Consider the following 17,733-nt stretch of genomic DNA (forward strand, 5'->3'; position numbering starts at 1 on the left):
TCCTTGCCTTCATCTACACTGATGGAAGTGGACATCAATAAGGGATCATAGCTTTCACCTGGATTCACCTGGTCAGACTATGTCATGGAAAGAGCAGCTTCCCCCAATGTTTTGTACACAGTATATATACTGAACAAACATATAAACGCAACATGCAACAATTTCTATGATTTTACCAAGTTACAGTTCATATATAAGGAAATCAATCCATTTCAATTAAGAAATTAGGCCCTAATCTATGCATTTCACATGACTAGAAATACAGATACATCTGTTGGTCACAGATACCTTTAAAAAACAGAAGGGGCGGGGATCAGAAAACTAGTCAGTATCTGGTGTGACCACCATTTGCCTCATGAAGCATGGCATCTCCTTTGCATAGAGTTGATCAGGCTGTTGATTGTGGCCTGTGGAATGTTGTCTCACTCTTCTTCAATGGCTGTTCAAAGTTGCTGAATATTTGCAGGAACTGGAACAATAATAGCTGTGTACGAAAACCCATACTAACATACTGTAAACGATATACAATATACTATTAGTTAATTTTATTATACTGTAAACGAACGATATCCTTTAAGTTCAGCATACTAGCGATTCGCCTGTCTACCGGAAGTTGATGCTGTTGCTATGCAACCTCTTGCTAGCTTGTTAGCGTAACAAATGACTAGCTAGACATTTTATCATTTTGGGTGTGTTTGTAAATTCAATCAGGAGGGCCAGAGTACCCTCAGAGTGCGATCTGGGCATTTGTAAATCCAGAGCGTTGTCAGATTGTCCATTCATAAATTCAGAGCGTTTCACTCTCAGAGCGCACACTGGACGCTGTGGCCGAGGATTCGGGTTGATCCGAGTGTTCTGTCATTTTTTAAAATTGTTTTATTGTTTTACACCTATTTCTCCCCAATTTCGTGATATCCAATTGGCAGTTAGTCTTGTCTCATCGCTGCAACTCCTGTACGGACTCTGGAGAGGCGAAGGTCAAGAGTGCGTCCTCCGAAACACGACGCAACCAAGCCGCACTGCTTCTTGACACAATGTGTCAAGCCAGCCACACCAATGTGTCGGAGTAAACACCGTACACCTGGTGACCGTGTCAGCGTGCATTTGCCCGGACTGCCACAGGAGTCGCTAGAGTGCAATGGGACAAGGACATCCCTGCCGGCCAAACCCTCCCCTAACCCGGACGACGCTGGGCCAATTGTACGCTGCCCCATAGGTCTCCCAGTTGCGGCCGGCTGCGACAGAGCCTGGACTCAAACCAGGATCTCTAGCGGCTAAAGGTGCCACTGTGCTACTGTGCCACTCGGGAGGCCTGATCCGATTGTTCTGGCCACACTACGGCAGTCAAGCACCCAAGCTAACTGGCTAAAGTTGGCTAGCTTGCTAGCTACTTCAAGACACAATTGAGAGAACACCTCACTCTGACCATTTTACTCGCCCTAGGAGTGCTGGTTAGGCTGTTTTCATGTTATCCAGAGCGTTGGTGACTGTAACTGTGCTGCTGGCAACAATTTAACTACGCTTTTTTTTGCCATCGTTTACTGACACCAGCCATATTCAGTTATTCTGCGCACAGGCACACAGCCAGAGGGCTCTAAAATCGGAGCAGATAACCAGAATTAACAATGTCCATTGGGGAACACACAACTTAGCTAAGAATGACGTGAATAACCAAGTAAATAAACTTTGGGTAGTTAGTTAGATTATAGGTAATATACTGCCTGGCAAATTCATTTTATTAGTAGCCAACTAACGTTAGGTAACTAACAGTAGCTAATATACCGGTACATACCGCTATAATGCTATGTGGTTCGTAAGGATATAATGCACCAATTTGTAAGTCGCTCTGGATAAGAGCGTCTGCTAAATGACTTAAATGTAAATGTAAATTGTCAGCCAACATAACATGTAAACGTAACTACAATATAATATTTTTACTTTTGCCCCATTTTGGTGATATCCAATTGGTAGTTACAGTTTTGTCCCATCACCGCAACACAATCCTACCAAGCCGACTGCTTCTTGACACACTGCTCGCTTAACCCGGAAGCCAGCCGCACCAATGTGTCAGAGGAAACACCATACAACTGGCCATACTCAATGTCAGCTTGCAGGCGCCCGGCCCACCACAAGGAGTCGCTAGAGCGCGATGGGACAAGGAAATCGCAGCCGGCCAAACCTTCCCTTAACCCGGGCAAAGCTGGACCAATTGTGTGCCGCCACATGGGTCTCCTGGTCACGGCCGGCTGTGACACAACCTGGGGCTGTAGTGATGCCTCACGCGCTGTGATGCAGTGCCTTAGACCGCTGCGCCACTCAGGAGGCTGTAACGTAACTTTTTTGACAAGTCATTACTTTATTACATTGCTCAACATTTTCTTAACATTTTTCAGGAATAGTTAAAGCAAAGAATTTGTATCCGCTGTCGTCTGAATTCGGGTGCATATTTTCTGCCATTTTCTTAAAATCTGAAAACATTGTGAAGTATGGGCCATAAAATTGCATTATGGGCCCTATAAAAGCACAGAAATAGTGTCCACTGCTTGTATACTTCATATTTTGGTGAATTTAGTATGACATCCGGGAACTTTTGGCATACTAACTATATCCATACTATGACCAATAAGCAAACTATATACTCAATTTACATCAAAAATAGTATGGTTATTGTGGTTAGTATGAGTATTCGAATACAGCTGCTGTCTTACACGTTGATACAGAGCATCCCAAACATGCTCAATGGGTGACATATCAGGTGAGTATGCAGGCCATGGAAGAACTGGGACATTTTCAGCTTCCATGAATTGTGTACAGATCCTTGTGACATGAGGTCGTGTATTATCAAAACATGAAACATGAGGTGATGGTGGCAGATGAATGGCATGACAATGGGCTTCAGGATCTCGTCACGGTATCTCTGTGCATTCAAATTGCCATAGATAAAATGCAATTGTGTTCGTTGTCCATACCTTACCATAACCCTACCACCACCATGGGGCACTCTGTTCACAACATTGCCATCAGCAAATGCTTGCCAAAAATACGCCATACACATGTTCTCCAGTTGTGAGGCCGGCTTATGGAGAAGGCTTATGGTAGAGAAATGAATGTTCAATTCTTTGGCAACAGCTCTGGTGGACATTCCTGCAGTCAGCATGCCAAATCTGTGGTATTGTGTTGTATGACAAAGCTGCACACTTTTGAGTGGCCTTTCATTGTCCCTAGCACAAGGTGCACCTGTGTAATGATCATTCTGTTTAATCAGCTTCTTGACATGCCACACCTGCCAGGTGGATGGATAATCTTAGCAAAGGAGAAATGCTCAATAACCGGGATGTAAACAAATTTGTACACAAAATTTGAGAGAAATATGATTTGTGCGCATGGAATATTTCTGGGATATTTTATTTCACCTAATGAAACCAACACTTTACATGTTACTTTTATATTTTTGTCTAGTGTAAATAGTGAACTCGTACACATTGTAAATGCATAAATATAATGTACTATTTCATAATGTTACCTAGCGTGTGTTACGCGGAGTGGAACAGGGAAACCCAAGAGCAGACTCAGACGAGGAGACTGGGATGAAGTAACCAAGGTATTTATTGAAACACAGGGGGAAGATGGAGTGCAGGCCAAGGGAAGCTCGGGCGAGTTGCAGAAAACAAGGTGCGGAGGCTGAGGCTGGAGCGAGAGGGGTTGGGACAGGGTATGTCATGTTTTGTCTTATATTGTCTTGTCATTATGCTTTCCCTTCTGTTCGTTTCCCCCTGCTGGTCTTATTAGGTTCGTTCCCTTTTTCTATCCCTCTCTCTCTCCCTCCCTCTCTCTCCTCTCTCTATCGTTCCGTTCCTGCTCCCAGCTGTTCCTCATTCTCCTACTCACTCATTTAGTCTTTCCACACCTGTTCCCTATCTTGTCCTCTGATTAGAGTCCCTATTTCTCCCCTTGTTTTCCGTTTCTGTCCTGTCGGATCCTTGTATATTGTTCGCCGTGCTGTGTCTTTGTCTCGCCCTGTCGTGTCTTGTTTCCCTCAGATGCTGCGTGTGAGCAGGTGTCTGAGTCTGCTACGGTCGGTGCCTTCCCGAGGCAACCTACAGTTTATGGTCGAGTCTCCAGTCTGTCCTCGTCACTACGAGTGGAATTAGTTTTTTATGTTTTGTTTTCTGCTCCGATTTGTCTAGGAGTATTGCCTATTTCCTTTACTGGAATAAAGACTCTGTTTTCGCCAAGTCGCTTTTGGGTCCTCATTCACCTGCACAACAGGGTAAGCAGGTCCGAAGGGGAATCCAAGGGAGAAGTAGAGTGGGGAATACAGGACAGAGTAGCAGGATGAGGAGACATGGGACTGGAGACAGGAGCCAGAGTCAGCAGAACTGTAGCGGAGAGGAAAACCATGTCAGACAAGGAAAACAGGATAGTAGGCTCTAAATAGTAACAAACGGCTAGAACCGTACATTGACTCAGCAGAGATTACGATCTGTCAGTGTGAGAGTGTCAGGACTGAATATTTGTAGAGGTCTTGATTATGGAACAGGTTGCAGCTGTTGGGGATCTACTCTGACTCCAGCACACCTGTCTCCATCCACACAATCACAGAGAGAGAGAGAGAGAGAGAGGGAGAGGGAGAGAGCACTGGGGGAGTGGTGGCAGGTCAAGGAGACACAGGATGAGCAGTAGAGGGCGTGGCAGGAGCAGATGTAACAGCATGTCAATATCAGATTTGAGATTCATAAATTCTCTCCAACCAATGGCCCTCTCCTATTCTCGCTATACACCAAGTCACTTGGCTCTGTCATAACCTCACATGGTCTCTCTTATCATTGCTATGCAGACGACACACAATTAATCTTCTCCTTTCCCCCTTCTGATGACCAGGTGGCGAATCGCATCTCTGCATGTCTGGCAGACATATCAGTGTGGATGACGGATCACCACCTCAAGCTGAACCTCGGCAAGACGGAGCTGCTCTTCCTCCCGGGGAAGGACTGCCCGTTCCATGATCTCGCCATCACGGTTGACAACTCCACTGTGTCCTCCTCCCAGAGCGCCAAGAACCTTGGTGTGATCCTGGACAACACCCTGTCGTTCTCAACTAACATCAAGGCGGTGGCCCGTTCCTGTAGGTTCATGCTCTACAACATCCGCAGAGTACGACCCTGCCTCACACAGGAAGCGGCGCAGGTCCTAATCCAGGCACTTGTCATCTCCCGTCTGGATTACTGCAACTCGCTGTTGGCTGGGCTCCCTGCCTGTGCCATTAAACCCTTCAACTCATCCAGAACGCCGCAGCCCGTCTGGTGTTCAACCTTCCCAAGTTCTCTCACGTCACCCCGCTCCTCCGTTCTCTCCACTGGCTTCCATCCGCTACAAGACCATGGTGCTTGCCTACGGAGCTGTGAGGGGAACGGCACCCCAGTACCTCCAGGCTCTGATCATTTATCCACCTCTGGCCTGCTGCCTCCCTACCACTGAGGAAGTACAGCTCTCAGCCCAGTCAAAAGCTGCCCTGGCCCCCAATGGTGGAACAAACTCCCTCACGACGCCAGGACAGCGGAGTCAATCACCACGGAGACACCTGAAACCCCACCTCTTTAAGGAATACAGATAGGGTAATCCCTCTCACCCCACCCCCTAAGTTTTAGATGCACTATTGTTAAGTGACTGTCCCACTGGATGTCATAAGTGAATGCACCAATTTGTAAGTCGCTCTGGATAAGAGCGTCTGCTAAATGACTTAAATGTAAATGTAAACATACATAAACATTAAATACATGTTTCTGCAGTGTCAATTGGAAACACAAACAACCCTGTTACAGAGGCACAGACAGTGCACAAGTGGAGGCCTCAAACCGTTCTTTTACTGTAGGCTATACAGTAGGGATCGTCAAGTAGATTCAGCTACTGGAACATAATTACGAATCATTTGTAGATGGCAAATTGACTGCAAGAAGCCCAACCAGATATAATGTTTGACTAAAACCTTGCTTACATTTGTATGCGATCACGTGTTTCTCTCTACTACGCGTGGGAATACTTGAGAATAGATGTCTTAAATTCCAATCACTGATTTCCTGGTGTTTTTGGTCTATTATGCCTCCCCAACAAAAAAAAAAATATATATATATATATATATATATATATATATATATATATATATATATATATATATATATATATATATATATATATATATACAGTACTAGGGTTTTTCTTTACTTGTACTATGTTCTACATTGTAGAATAATAGTGAAGACATAAATAACTATGAAATAACACATATGGAATCTTGTAGTAACTAAAAAAGTGTTTATTAAACAAATCAAAATATATGTTAGATTTGAGATTCTTCAAAGTAGCCACCCCTTGCCTTGATGACAGCTTTGCACACTCTTGGCATTCTCTCAACCTCTCTCTTCATGAGGTAGTCACCTGGAATGCATTTCAATAAACAGGTGTGCCTTGTTAAAAGTTAATTTGTGGAATTTCTTTCCTTCTTAATGGGTTTGAGTCCATCAGTTGTGTTGTGATATGGTAGGGGGGTATACAGAAGATAGCCCTATTTGGTAAAAGACCAAGTCCATATTATGGCAAGAACAGCTCCAATAAGCACAGGGAAACGACAGTCCATCATTACTTTAAGACATGAAGGTCAGTCAATCCAGAACATTTCAAGAACTTTGAAAGTTTCTTCAAGTGCCGTAGCAAAAACCATCAAGCGCTATGATGAAACTGGCTCTCATGAGGACCGCCACAGGAAAGGAAGACCCAGAGTTACCTCTGCTGCAGAGGATAAGTTCATTAAAGTTAACTGCACCTCAGATTGCAGCCCAAATAAATGCTTCACAGAGTTCAAGTTACAGACACATCTCAACATCAACTGTTCAGAGGAGACTGCGTGAATCACCCCTTCATGGGTGAATTGCTGCAAAGAAACTACTACTAAAGGACACCAATAAGAAGAAGAGACATGCTTGGGCCAAGAAACACAAGCAATGGACATTAGACCGGTGGAAATCTATCCTTTGGTCTGATGAGTCCAAATTTGAGATTTTTGGTTCCAACCGTCGGGTCTTTGTGAGATGCAAAGTAGGTGAACGGATGATCTCCGCATGTGTGGTTTCCACCGTGAAGCATGGAGGAGGAGGTGTGATGGAGTGGGGTTGCTTTGCTGGTGACAATGTCTGTGATTTATTTAGAATTCAAGGCACACTTAACCAGCATGGCTACCACTGCATTCTGCAGTGATACGCCACCCCATCTGGTTTGCGCTTAGTGGGACTATCATTTGGGAACTCCTTCAAGACTTTTGTAAAAACATTCCTCATGAAGCTGGTTGAGAGAAGGCCAAGAGTGTGCAAAGCTACCATCATGGCAAAGGCTCGACCAATGAGCTGTCAACTCTCATTCCTCAGCCTGATGAGAGCACAGAACCAAAATCAGTGCCGTCATCACCGGGAGACATCATTAGACACACATGGCTGGGCCTCTATGGCCAGCCTCTACAGACTGGCTCTCAAGCTTCGGTAACAACTGCTGCTCCGCTATGTGATCCCAGGCCCCAGGAGCACTAAGCACATTAGCACTGCTACTAAAACCAACCCTTCTCCCCCTCCAGCCCTCAGCCTCTACCTCCAGCCGCCACCTCAGTCCTCAGACTCTACCGCCAGCCTCCACCCCCAGCCACCTCTTTCAGAGCCCATGCATCACAGAGAGAGAGAGAGAGAGAGAGAGAGAGAGAGAGAGAGAGAGAGAGAGAGAGAGAGAGAGAGAGAGAGAGAGAGAGAGAGAGAGAGAGAGAGAGAGAGAGGGTAGTACAAAGGGACTTGTGAAGTGAGACTATCATCATTATGGCTGGGTGTTTTTATGCACAGTAACAGTCAGGCAACTGTACAGTATATTTGGTGGAATGCAGAGGTGCTTACTGTAACTGGCAGGTGATCAAACATTAAAGGTCCAATGCAGCTGCTTTCATCTCAATATCAAATCATTTGTGGGCAACAATTAGGTACCCTACTGTGGTTCTTTTAAATTAAAATTGTCAAAAATAAACAAAAATAGCTTAGCAAAGAGCACTTTCTCAAACAATATTTTTTTCTAGGACGGTCTGGGAGTGTGGAGTGGAAAACTGAAACAATCTGTTTTTGGCACAGAAGTTTGGAACTCTCTTTCTTATTGGTCTATTAATTCATTTGTCACCTGGTGATGTCACCAGGCAGGCCAAAACTCCATCCCACCAAAACAGGCTGAAATGTAAGGCAATCTTTTCAAACAGCTTCATAAACACTAAAATGGCATTATCATGATTTCACAGTATTATTCCAACACCATAGTGTGGCAAAGTGGCAGTCGTTTTTATTCTGCAGGGAATTCATATAACAGAAGAGCAGAGCACCTTCTACTTCGGGTGTTCAGAGCCAACCTGTTAATCATAGGCAATGTTGGCACTGGCTGGCCCCTGATGCAGTGCAATGTTTCGTAATTAAATGATGATTGTAATTTTTTTCCTTGTTAGAATATTTTTCTTGAGGTGAGCAATCAGTTGTAAACCAATAAAGGAATGTTGGCTGAGTAAGCTATTGTATGATGTGTGTGTGTGTGTTTGATTGCGTGTTGTCAAAAGCAATTCATAATAATAATTAATAATTGTAAGGCCTTGAAACAAAGATCCGATGGCATGAAGAGAACAGAAAGAGTGTCTGTGATCATTGAATTGATTTATTCTATGTCTCAATGAATAGGCTATATCCAGTTACAACAGGGAAGCTGCTGAACAGTGATCTTCAAGGAGAGACAATTACTATATTAAGGTAATCACATTTTTTGGAAGACCTTTCCACTGTGTCTTTCATGTCTAGCGCTGTAAATATGTGTAGCTCAAATCACTCTTTGAGGAATTGCTATTTTTGGATAGAAAATGTGCAATAATCTAAATAGATGGGAATGAACTTTAAATATTGAGGTTTGTTGACAATTTTGCCATCTCCTTTTAGAGGCCTCACAATCCTGGTGTTTGCTGGTAGTTCAGTACTGGAACTGCCTAAAAGGTTAATATTGGAGGAAGCGCTTCTATCACAGTTCCCTTTTCTCGTTCCAATGCGTCATCTGGGTTCTGCAGACAACAAACATCTCTGAGTTATCAGAAGCTCACCACCAGACAGACTCATAATAACACTGATACAGTATGTTGCTCCACTAGGTGGTAATTTCAGGACTACCAGTGACAACAACAAGAGTAATGGCAGTGTTCACATGTGTTCGTATAGTTCAGTAGGTGTGAGAAGTTTGGAGAAGACTTTCCTTTTGCCGGGGCTGGTGGTGGGTTGGTCTCCAGCTGTGCTCCATACAGCATAATGAGAGGTAATTACTCTACATGACAAGTGAACATTACATCCCATGCCACAACGGCAGCACTGAGTCAGCACCCAGCCTGTTTACTTTGGGAGAGGAGAGCGTTTCCCAGTGATTCATGACCTCAGACAGATCTCTTCCCACAGCCCAGGACCACTTATCTCAGCACAGTTAGTTCATCTGGGAAACCTGTCCTGCATCATTAATAGCGACTAAGAGTTATAGTTATGAGTAAGAACATAGAACAAGTTCCACTAAACTACCTCTCATTTTTAAATGATTATTTTTGAAATATATTTATTATATTTATATTTATTTTAATTTAATTTTTATATAACTTTTTATATATATTTCATTTTTTTTTGTAAAATGGCCCCGGAGATGAACGCAGATGTTTTATGTGTCCCCAACAGATTTCGTTTTTTTGTTTGTTTACTTGCTAGCAAGCGTGCAATCTTTGGACAATAAAAGAGATGACCTACGAGCAAGATTAAACTACCAACGGGACATTCAAAACTGTAATATCTAATGCTTCACGAAGTCGTGACTAAACGGCGACACTATCAACATACTGGTTATACACTGTACTGGCAGGATAGAACAGTGGAGTCTGGCAAGGCGGCAGACTTTGTCTAGGTCTAGACTTAGTCCAAGTCCAAGACTTTGTCCAAGTCTAGGTCCAAGAGGCTTCTAAACAGCTTCTACCCCCAAGCCAGAAGACTCCCGAACACCTAATCAAATGGCTACCCAGACTATTTGCATTGTCCACCCCCGTCTTTTACACCGCTGCTACTCTCTGTTGTTGTCATTTATGCATAGTCACTTTAATAACTCTAATTTCATGTACATATTACTTCAACTAACCCCGCACATTGACTCCGTTACCAGTACCCCCCTGTATATAGTCTCGCAATTGTTATTTTACTGCTGCTCTTTAATTACTTTGTACTTTTATTTCTTATTCTTATCCCCCCCAAAAAATCAAACTGCATTGTTGGTTAGGGGCTCGTAAATAAGCATTTCACTGTAAGGTTGTATTGTATTCGGCGCATGTGACTAATAAAATGTGATTTTATTTGATAAAATTGAGTATTATGATTCCAACTGTTTTAACACTCTCATATCGCATCATTGGATCTGTAACATATCATAACCTATATTTTCTTTAGACAAACAGCACAGTATATTGTGGACAGTTTCTGCCAACACTCTCTGTTTGTTCAACTGTTTACCCTGAACAGTAACAAAATAAATATCACTCATTCTTAACTCGCTTGCTGAGTTAATAAAATGGCTGCAGGCACTTCAAACAGTCAGACATCTGATAGTGTCTACTAGGAAAATTGTATCGGTTAGTGCAGCTGATTGCAATGTCGCTGTTTAAAATTTAAGTACAAACCTTTAAAGAGCTTTGGGGACTTATCATTTTTGTTTAAATATTTTCAGAAAACATTCTTGGCCTCATTGGCGTCAAGTCTTCCATGACCAAGGGTTTTAAGAGCTTTCATCATAACCATCAAGGCCAAGAGAGAAAAAGTTCTGACGTAACGTTCTCAAGAAAAGTGGAGCGAAGCTAGCTAAACAAAACAAACTAAAAGGGTGTTTCGAGAGGGGCAATATGACCCAAATGAAGTGTACGTGAAATGGTAGGGCCAGCAGTTCATTTTGGTGTGTGTCTTAACTATTAGGTAACTCCTATTGATTTATTGGCACTTGTCTCATCTTTATCCAAGACAAGCCCTGTTGGTGTATTTCGAATGAACGATTTTATTAAGTAGTGTATGTTAATCCACTTAACATATCCTGTGGTGTGACCTGTGTATTTATCTGCTGTTCAGCTCAGGCACATATCAGTTTAGCCGGGGATTTTATGACATTAACTGGAGACCTGAACTTTGACCTTTTATCCTGAAACTGCAAAACAAGACTGTATGTTCAGTCATGTGAAAAACTCCATTCAGACTAATGAGATGACACAATGAGCATGTCATGTATCATCAGTGACTGCACAATACTGTACGGGTCTAGAACGCTAAAGAAGCAATGCTGTCTGGAATGTGATGATCATTGCTAGACATTCAGTTCATGCCTTTGGATTTTCTCTGTACATTTCTTCTGCATACTCTGCATACTCTGCATACTCTGCATAGATGACTAGGTTGATTGTTAAGTAATAAACAAAGTGATAACAGGCAACATATAAACAATACACTAGAGGCGATAATAAAAAAGAATGCAAATGAATTCTACACATTTTAATAAAACTAATTTTGTCTCAGCTAATTCTGTAATCCTTCCTGCAGCTGAACAGCATTGCACCACATTCTGTGCTCTTTTAATCTCTGCCGCCGTAATGATTTCAAATCCCATTATCATTACACCACATACATAATACATTAGTTTCTCTGTTAATGAAACACTGTTTTCTGCCTCGATGTTACGATCATTAAATTCACCAAGGCCACTCTGGACCTCTTAGCCTAAGGAGAGGGAAGTACTCTCTCTGTATAAGCACGGCCCTGGAATAGAAAAACACCACAGACCTCCAGACATAAAACTAATGCTGTTTACTTCCCAAAAATAATAGTTTGAAGTTGAAAACCCCTGTGGGACTGAATGGGCCAGGTTTAGTTGCTGTGTTCCATAGTGGTCTTTATTTTAGAGCCTGTCAATCACAGCTAATGACATGACCAATGAATCAATCAGCCCATGAGCCTGGTTACAGCCTGTTCCCTGCCACTTGGCTGTGAATGGAAAGCCAATGGCTTTTTAAATGTCTCAGTGTGCTGGAGCACTGAGCTGTAAGGATGGATAGAGAGAGACAGATAGACTGCTGGAAGGGAGACGGTCAGTAACTACTGAAAAATTAGTTTGAATACCTAATAAGTTGTAAGACGCTAGGACACGTTTTGGGACATGCTTGCAATAGCTGTTGTAGATCATTGCAAAGACAATATCATGCTTACCAATGCTGATATTGGTACATACAATGACAGTGAAATGAATTGTGTTTCAATATAATTTACCAACCTGATAAAAAAAAAACAGGACCATAAAGATCAAGCGAAGCCATGCCAACGGATGTACCCACGCTGCACCTGGCTCCATCAGATGCTGGACTCCAATCCTAGCAGAGCCTGGGAGGGAGACTGGATCCGTGGGAAGAATTCCTCAGACTCCTGTTTTAAACATTAGCTGGTCAAGGTGTGTCTTCCTCCTCACCGGCTCTGCTCTCTTTTCTCACACTATTAGGAACAGCAGCAGCTCCAATATCACTTGGTTAATTGGAGTGGCTTTAAATGGATGACATCATGACCCAGGCATCCTAGTACTTAAAGCGCTGGGGTTGAAGAGATGCAGACAGACCATTACATGGTAATGGTTACCTTCACGTCTATGTGGATTTTTTCACTCTGATTTGGTCCTAGTAACCAACTGACCATCTCTGAGAAATGTGCCGTTAGCTATAAATATATTAGGGAATTAGGTTGGCTATAGCATATTGAGGCTTGACAATTGTTAAAGTATGATTGTTACAGTACTATTTGAAGATGAGTGAAGTATTTGGGTTACGTTACGTTTCATATTTCCTGGTTTGAAACTGCTGGAGTGTGTGTGTGTGTGTGTGTGTGTGTGTGTGTGTGTGTGTGTGTGTGTGTGTGTGTGTGTGTGTGTGTGTGTGTGTGTGTGTGTGTGTGTGTGTGTGTGTGTGTGTGTGTGTGTGTGTGTGTGTGTGTGTGTGTGTGTGTGTGTGTGAAATCAAGCTGTAAAGTTTTTATAGCAGAGGTTAGAAACCCTACTCTCTCCCAGTAGAGGAGTTTCTAAAAACCAAATAATAGTTAGCCCCTTTCATGCACCACAGCAGGGGTTGAGGGACAAATCTGCCAACTCCAGAAGCCCGCCACAAACAAAAAGAACTCTGATGTTGGGTGTTGCTGCATCTGTTATTCACCTTGAAACCCTCGGTGTGTCTGGGGCCTGGTGTAGATCACAAGAGGAAAATGGCAGGTTCCTATTCACATAGTTTCAGGAAGAAAGACCAACCATCTGCCAAATGCCTCCTCACATTCACACTGCACCATTGAAGCCATTGATAATGCAGGACAAAACTGCACAATGCAGGAGTCACGACGACAGCAACCTGAATGTCAAGTAGTGTGCAGCTATTGTTTTATGGTTTTATGTGTCTAATCCTTTGTGTGTGTGTGTGTGTGTGTGTGTGTGTGTGTGTGTGTGTGTGTGTGTGTGTGTGTGTGTGTGTGTGTGTGTGTGTGTGTGTGTGTGTGTGTGTGTGTGTGTGTGTGTGTGTGTGTGTGTGTGTGTGTGTGTGTGTGTGTGTGTGTTCCTATATATTAAATATCAAGGGAATGAAAAAGAGATTGGGAGCATTTACACCTACTTGAATTGTTTTGACATTATATGAAAAAGTGTTTGTGGGGAAGTACCACTGGAATGTGGCTCCCTGTCGTTAGAGGCGGAGAAAGAGCACAAGCATTTTTTTATTTGTTTTATTTTTATTTAACCTTTATTTATGTAGGCAAGTCAGTTAACAACTAACTCTTATTTGCAATGACGGCCTACCAAAAGGCAAAAGGCCTCCTTCGGAGATGGGGGCTGGGATTAAAAATAAACATAAATGATATAAAAACATTGGACAAAACACACATCACGACAAGAGAGACAACACAACACTACATAGAGAGAGACCTAAAGACGACAACATAGCAAGGCAGCAACACATGACAACACAGCATGGTAGCAACACAACATGACAACCACATGGAAGCAACACAGCATCGCAGCAGCACAACATGGTAGCTGCACAAAACAGGGTACAAACGTTGTTGGGCACAGACAACAGCGCAAATGGAAAGAAGGTAGAAACAACAATACATCACGCAAAGCAGCCAAAACTGTCAGTAAGAGTGTCCATGATTGAGTCTTTGAATGAAGAGATTGAGATAAAACTGTACAGTTTGAGTGTTTGTTGTACCTCGTTCCAGTCGCTAGCTGAAGCAAACTGAAAAGAGGAGCGACCCAGGGATGTGTGTGCTTTGGGGGCTGCAGCAGATTTCTCAGATGGGGGGGGAGTGAGGCCTAAGAGAGTTTTATAAATAAGCAACAACCAGTGGGTCTTGCGATGGGTATACAGAGATGACCAGTTTACAGAAGAGTACAGAGTGCAGTGATGTGTCCTTTATGGAGCATTGGTGGCAAATCTGATTGCCAAATAAGTAAAGAACATCTAGCTGCTCAAGAGCACCATTACCTTCCAATCTATAAATTACGTCTCCATAATCTAGCATGGGTAGGATGGTCTTCTGAATCAGGGTTAGCTTGGCAGCTGGGGTGAAAGAGAAGCGATTACGATAGAGGAAACCAAGTCTTGATTTAACTTTAGCCTGCAGCTTTGATATGTGCTGAGAGAAGGACAGTGTACCGTCTAGCCATACTCCCAAGTACTTGTATGAGGTGACTACCTCAAGCTCTAAACCCTCAGAGGTAGTAATCACACCTGTGGGGAGAGGGGCATACTTCTTACCAAACCACATGGCAGAGAAAGTTTGTTGGACACTAAGGAAGCTTTGTTGTAGAGCGTTTAACACAAAATCTGGTGAGGGTCCAGTTGAGTATAAGACTTTATCATCTGCATATGAATGGATGAGAGTGCTTCCTACTGACTGAGCTATGTTGTTGGTGTAAATTGAGAAGAGCATGGGGCCTAGGATTGAGCCTTGGGGTACAACCTTGGTGACAGGCAGTGGCTGAGACAGCAGATGTTCTGACTTTATACACTGCACCCTTTGAGAGAGGTAGTTAGCAAACCCGGCCAAAGACCACTCAGAGATACCAATACTCCTTAGCCGGCCCACAAGAATGGTATGGTGTACCATATCAAAAGCTTTGGGCAAGTCAAAAACAATAGCAGCACAACGTTGTTTAGAATCAGGGGCAATGGTGACATCATTGAGAACATTTAAGGTTGCAGTGACACATCTATAACCTGAGCAGAAACCAGATTGCATACCAGAGAGAATACTATAGACATCAAGAAAGCCAGTCAGTTGATTATTGACAAGTTTTTCCGAGACTTTTGATAAACTGTGCAAAATAGAAATAGGCCTATAACAGTTAGAATCCGCTTGATCAACATTTTTGTTTTACATTTTACTCATTTAGCATATGCTCTTATCCAGAGTGACTGCATACATTTTCATACTGGTCCACCATGAGAATTGAACCCACAACCCTGGCATTGTAAGCACCATGCTCTATCAACTGTGCCACACAGGACCCATGATAACAAACTTCCTTTAAAAAATTGACAGATGCAGAAACAATTAATGAATTACGCTGAAAATAACTTCAATGTTCAATGTTTTAATACTGCCTTCTGTGGCAGTTGGCTGTAATCCAAGGTGACACTGTCCTATTAAGTTAAATCATTCAAATGGAAAGGACTGAGCTCTGGCAAAGCCCAAACCAAACGATGAGCTCATCTATACACTTCCTCTGTCCATTGAAGCCGGATCACCCGAGCAGTGCCACTGGTCCCTTTAACACCACTACATTGACTACCTAAAAAATAAAACTTTACCAACACAAAGAGGGGAGAGAGTAACAGAATGGCTCCTACAAGTTTCCTGGCTGCCTGGCATTATTTGGCCTTCTGGGCACCACCGACAGTGGCACTAAGTTTAGTTAGACCTGTTCAGGGGGAACTACAAGGCTGGCATGGAAGGACCCCAATCAAAGCAGCTTTTGTGAGCTGGACCAAGACCGGCATGGGGGCAAGGAAGAGGTCCGCAAGGAAGAGGTCCGCAGGCAAGAGTTTTCCTGGGATTGAATGGCAGCACTTGCAGACCAAGAGCCATTGGATAAGTAGGGTTGGAGAGTTCCTGACTATAGAGACAGGCAGAGCTCAGCTCAAGGATATTGGTGTGAAGATGAGTAGCTTTGAAACTAGGAAACTGAGGCCTAGTATCAGCTGCCTCCCAAAATGAAAAATATGAAGAAAAACTAAAAATACATCTCAGTGGTTGCCAATAGCCCTGTGAATTAGAAGTCAATGGTTCAACGCCAGGCTCTCATATCAGTCTGATATTACCATGTCAGGCCTCACAGCCAGCGCCTGGATGGGAGCCCAGGGGAGGAGCTGGGGTCATTACAGTAAGGGTCACAGGGCTAGCTGGAGAGATCTGACTGGGAATAGAGACATTTCTCAGGACTCATGCCAGCATGACTGTTTCACAAGGCAGTCAAAGTGTCAGCCATGTCAAAGTAAAATTGTCCAGCACTTACCTAAAAAGCACAGAGTTTCTTAGCCTACATTTCAAATCAATGCAAATAAGAGCTCAGGTAAAGTTACTGTGGAAGAGATACCCTAGAGCTTATTTTACTCAACATAGTGTTTGCGCGCCTGATTGAATCACAGAAGGATGACACTTGGACCGATTCACAACAACTTTCTCAGCTATCAGTATTTTGAGTTAGGAGCTCAGTGTGGGCTGACAGAGCTTGATGAAATATTTCACAGGGAACACTTCTATTTGACTGAGAGGATTTCTTTTCGTAAACTGCCTTTATCAGTGTTCTCACAGAGGCAGATTGACGCTTGTTTTGCTAATCAGAGAACTAGCTTATAGCTTTGAGAAAACCTGCCTTAATGACCTTTTACTGCAGTGGACTAAATCAGGGTCACACAGAGTGTTTCTTGGTAGTCTTAAACAAATCTACTTTGAAACATGGTTATGGGCTTAAAAAAAAGAAGACGCCTGTACCATGTCAGATATAGTGTTGAAATGTTTTCATCACAATATTACACTTTACTGTATATAAACATCACAGAAGACTGAAATATAACAAAACCATTTGACATAGAAACACCAGATTTTCTGTGTAAAAAAATGAAAATATTATTAATTATGAAAAATATGAATAACATTCCACCATTGAGGCCACTAGGTAATTTGACTACAGGAAAGTCTATGATGTTTACTGCACTGCACAGTCATAGGCGTTCAGACACACACAGTTCAGAGTCAGTTTAAAGCTATGACTCTGCTGTCAACACAGATCCATGACTGGCTTTCCATGACAACCAGCAGTGTAACTACTGTACTCCCGCAATGGCAACAGAAAGTCACCAGAGACTCTGACTGTCTGTCAGAGGGGAGGGGAGAAAGTCAAACATCTCATATCCACTGAGGGGTGACCTTTCAGTGTGACTCCAATAACTAGACAAGTCTGTCTGGGCCTCACAGCCTCTAGTAATGTGACTTTTAGATGAGCCCCGGCTGTAATCCCCTTCTTTCCAATGAGAAGACTGTAACTGATGACTCATCTCAACATAACAGAGTAAGAACGTCAATAAAAGCG

This window comes from Oncorhynchus gorbuscha, unplaced genomic scaffold (genome assembly GCF_021184085.1).
Source record: "Oncorhynchus gorbuscha isolate QuinsamMale2020 ecotype Even-year unplaced genomic scaffold, OgorEven_v1.0 Un_scaffold_12:::fragment_4:::debris, whole genome shotgun sequence".
NCBI lineage: Eukaryota > Metazoa > Chordata > Actinopteri > Salmoniformes > Salmonidae > Oncorhynchus > Oncorhynchus gorbuscha.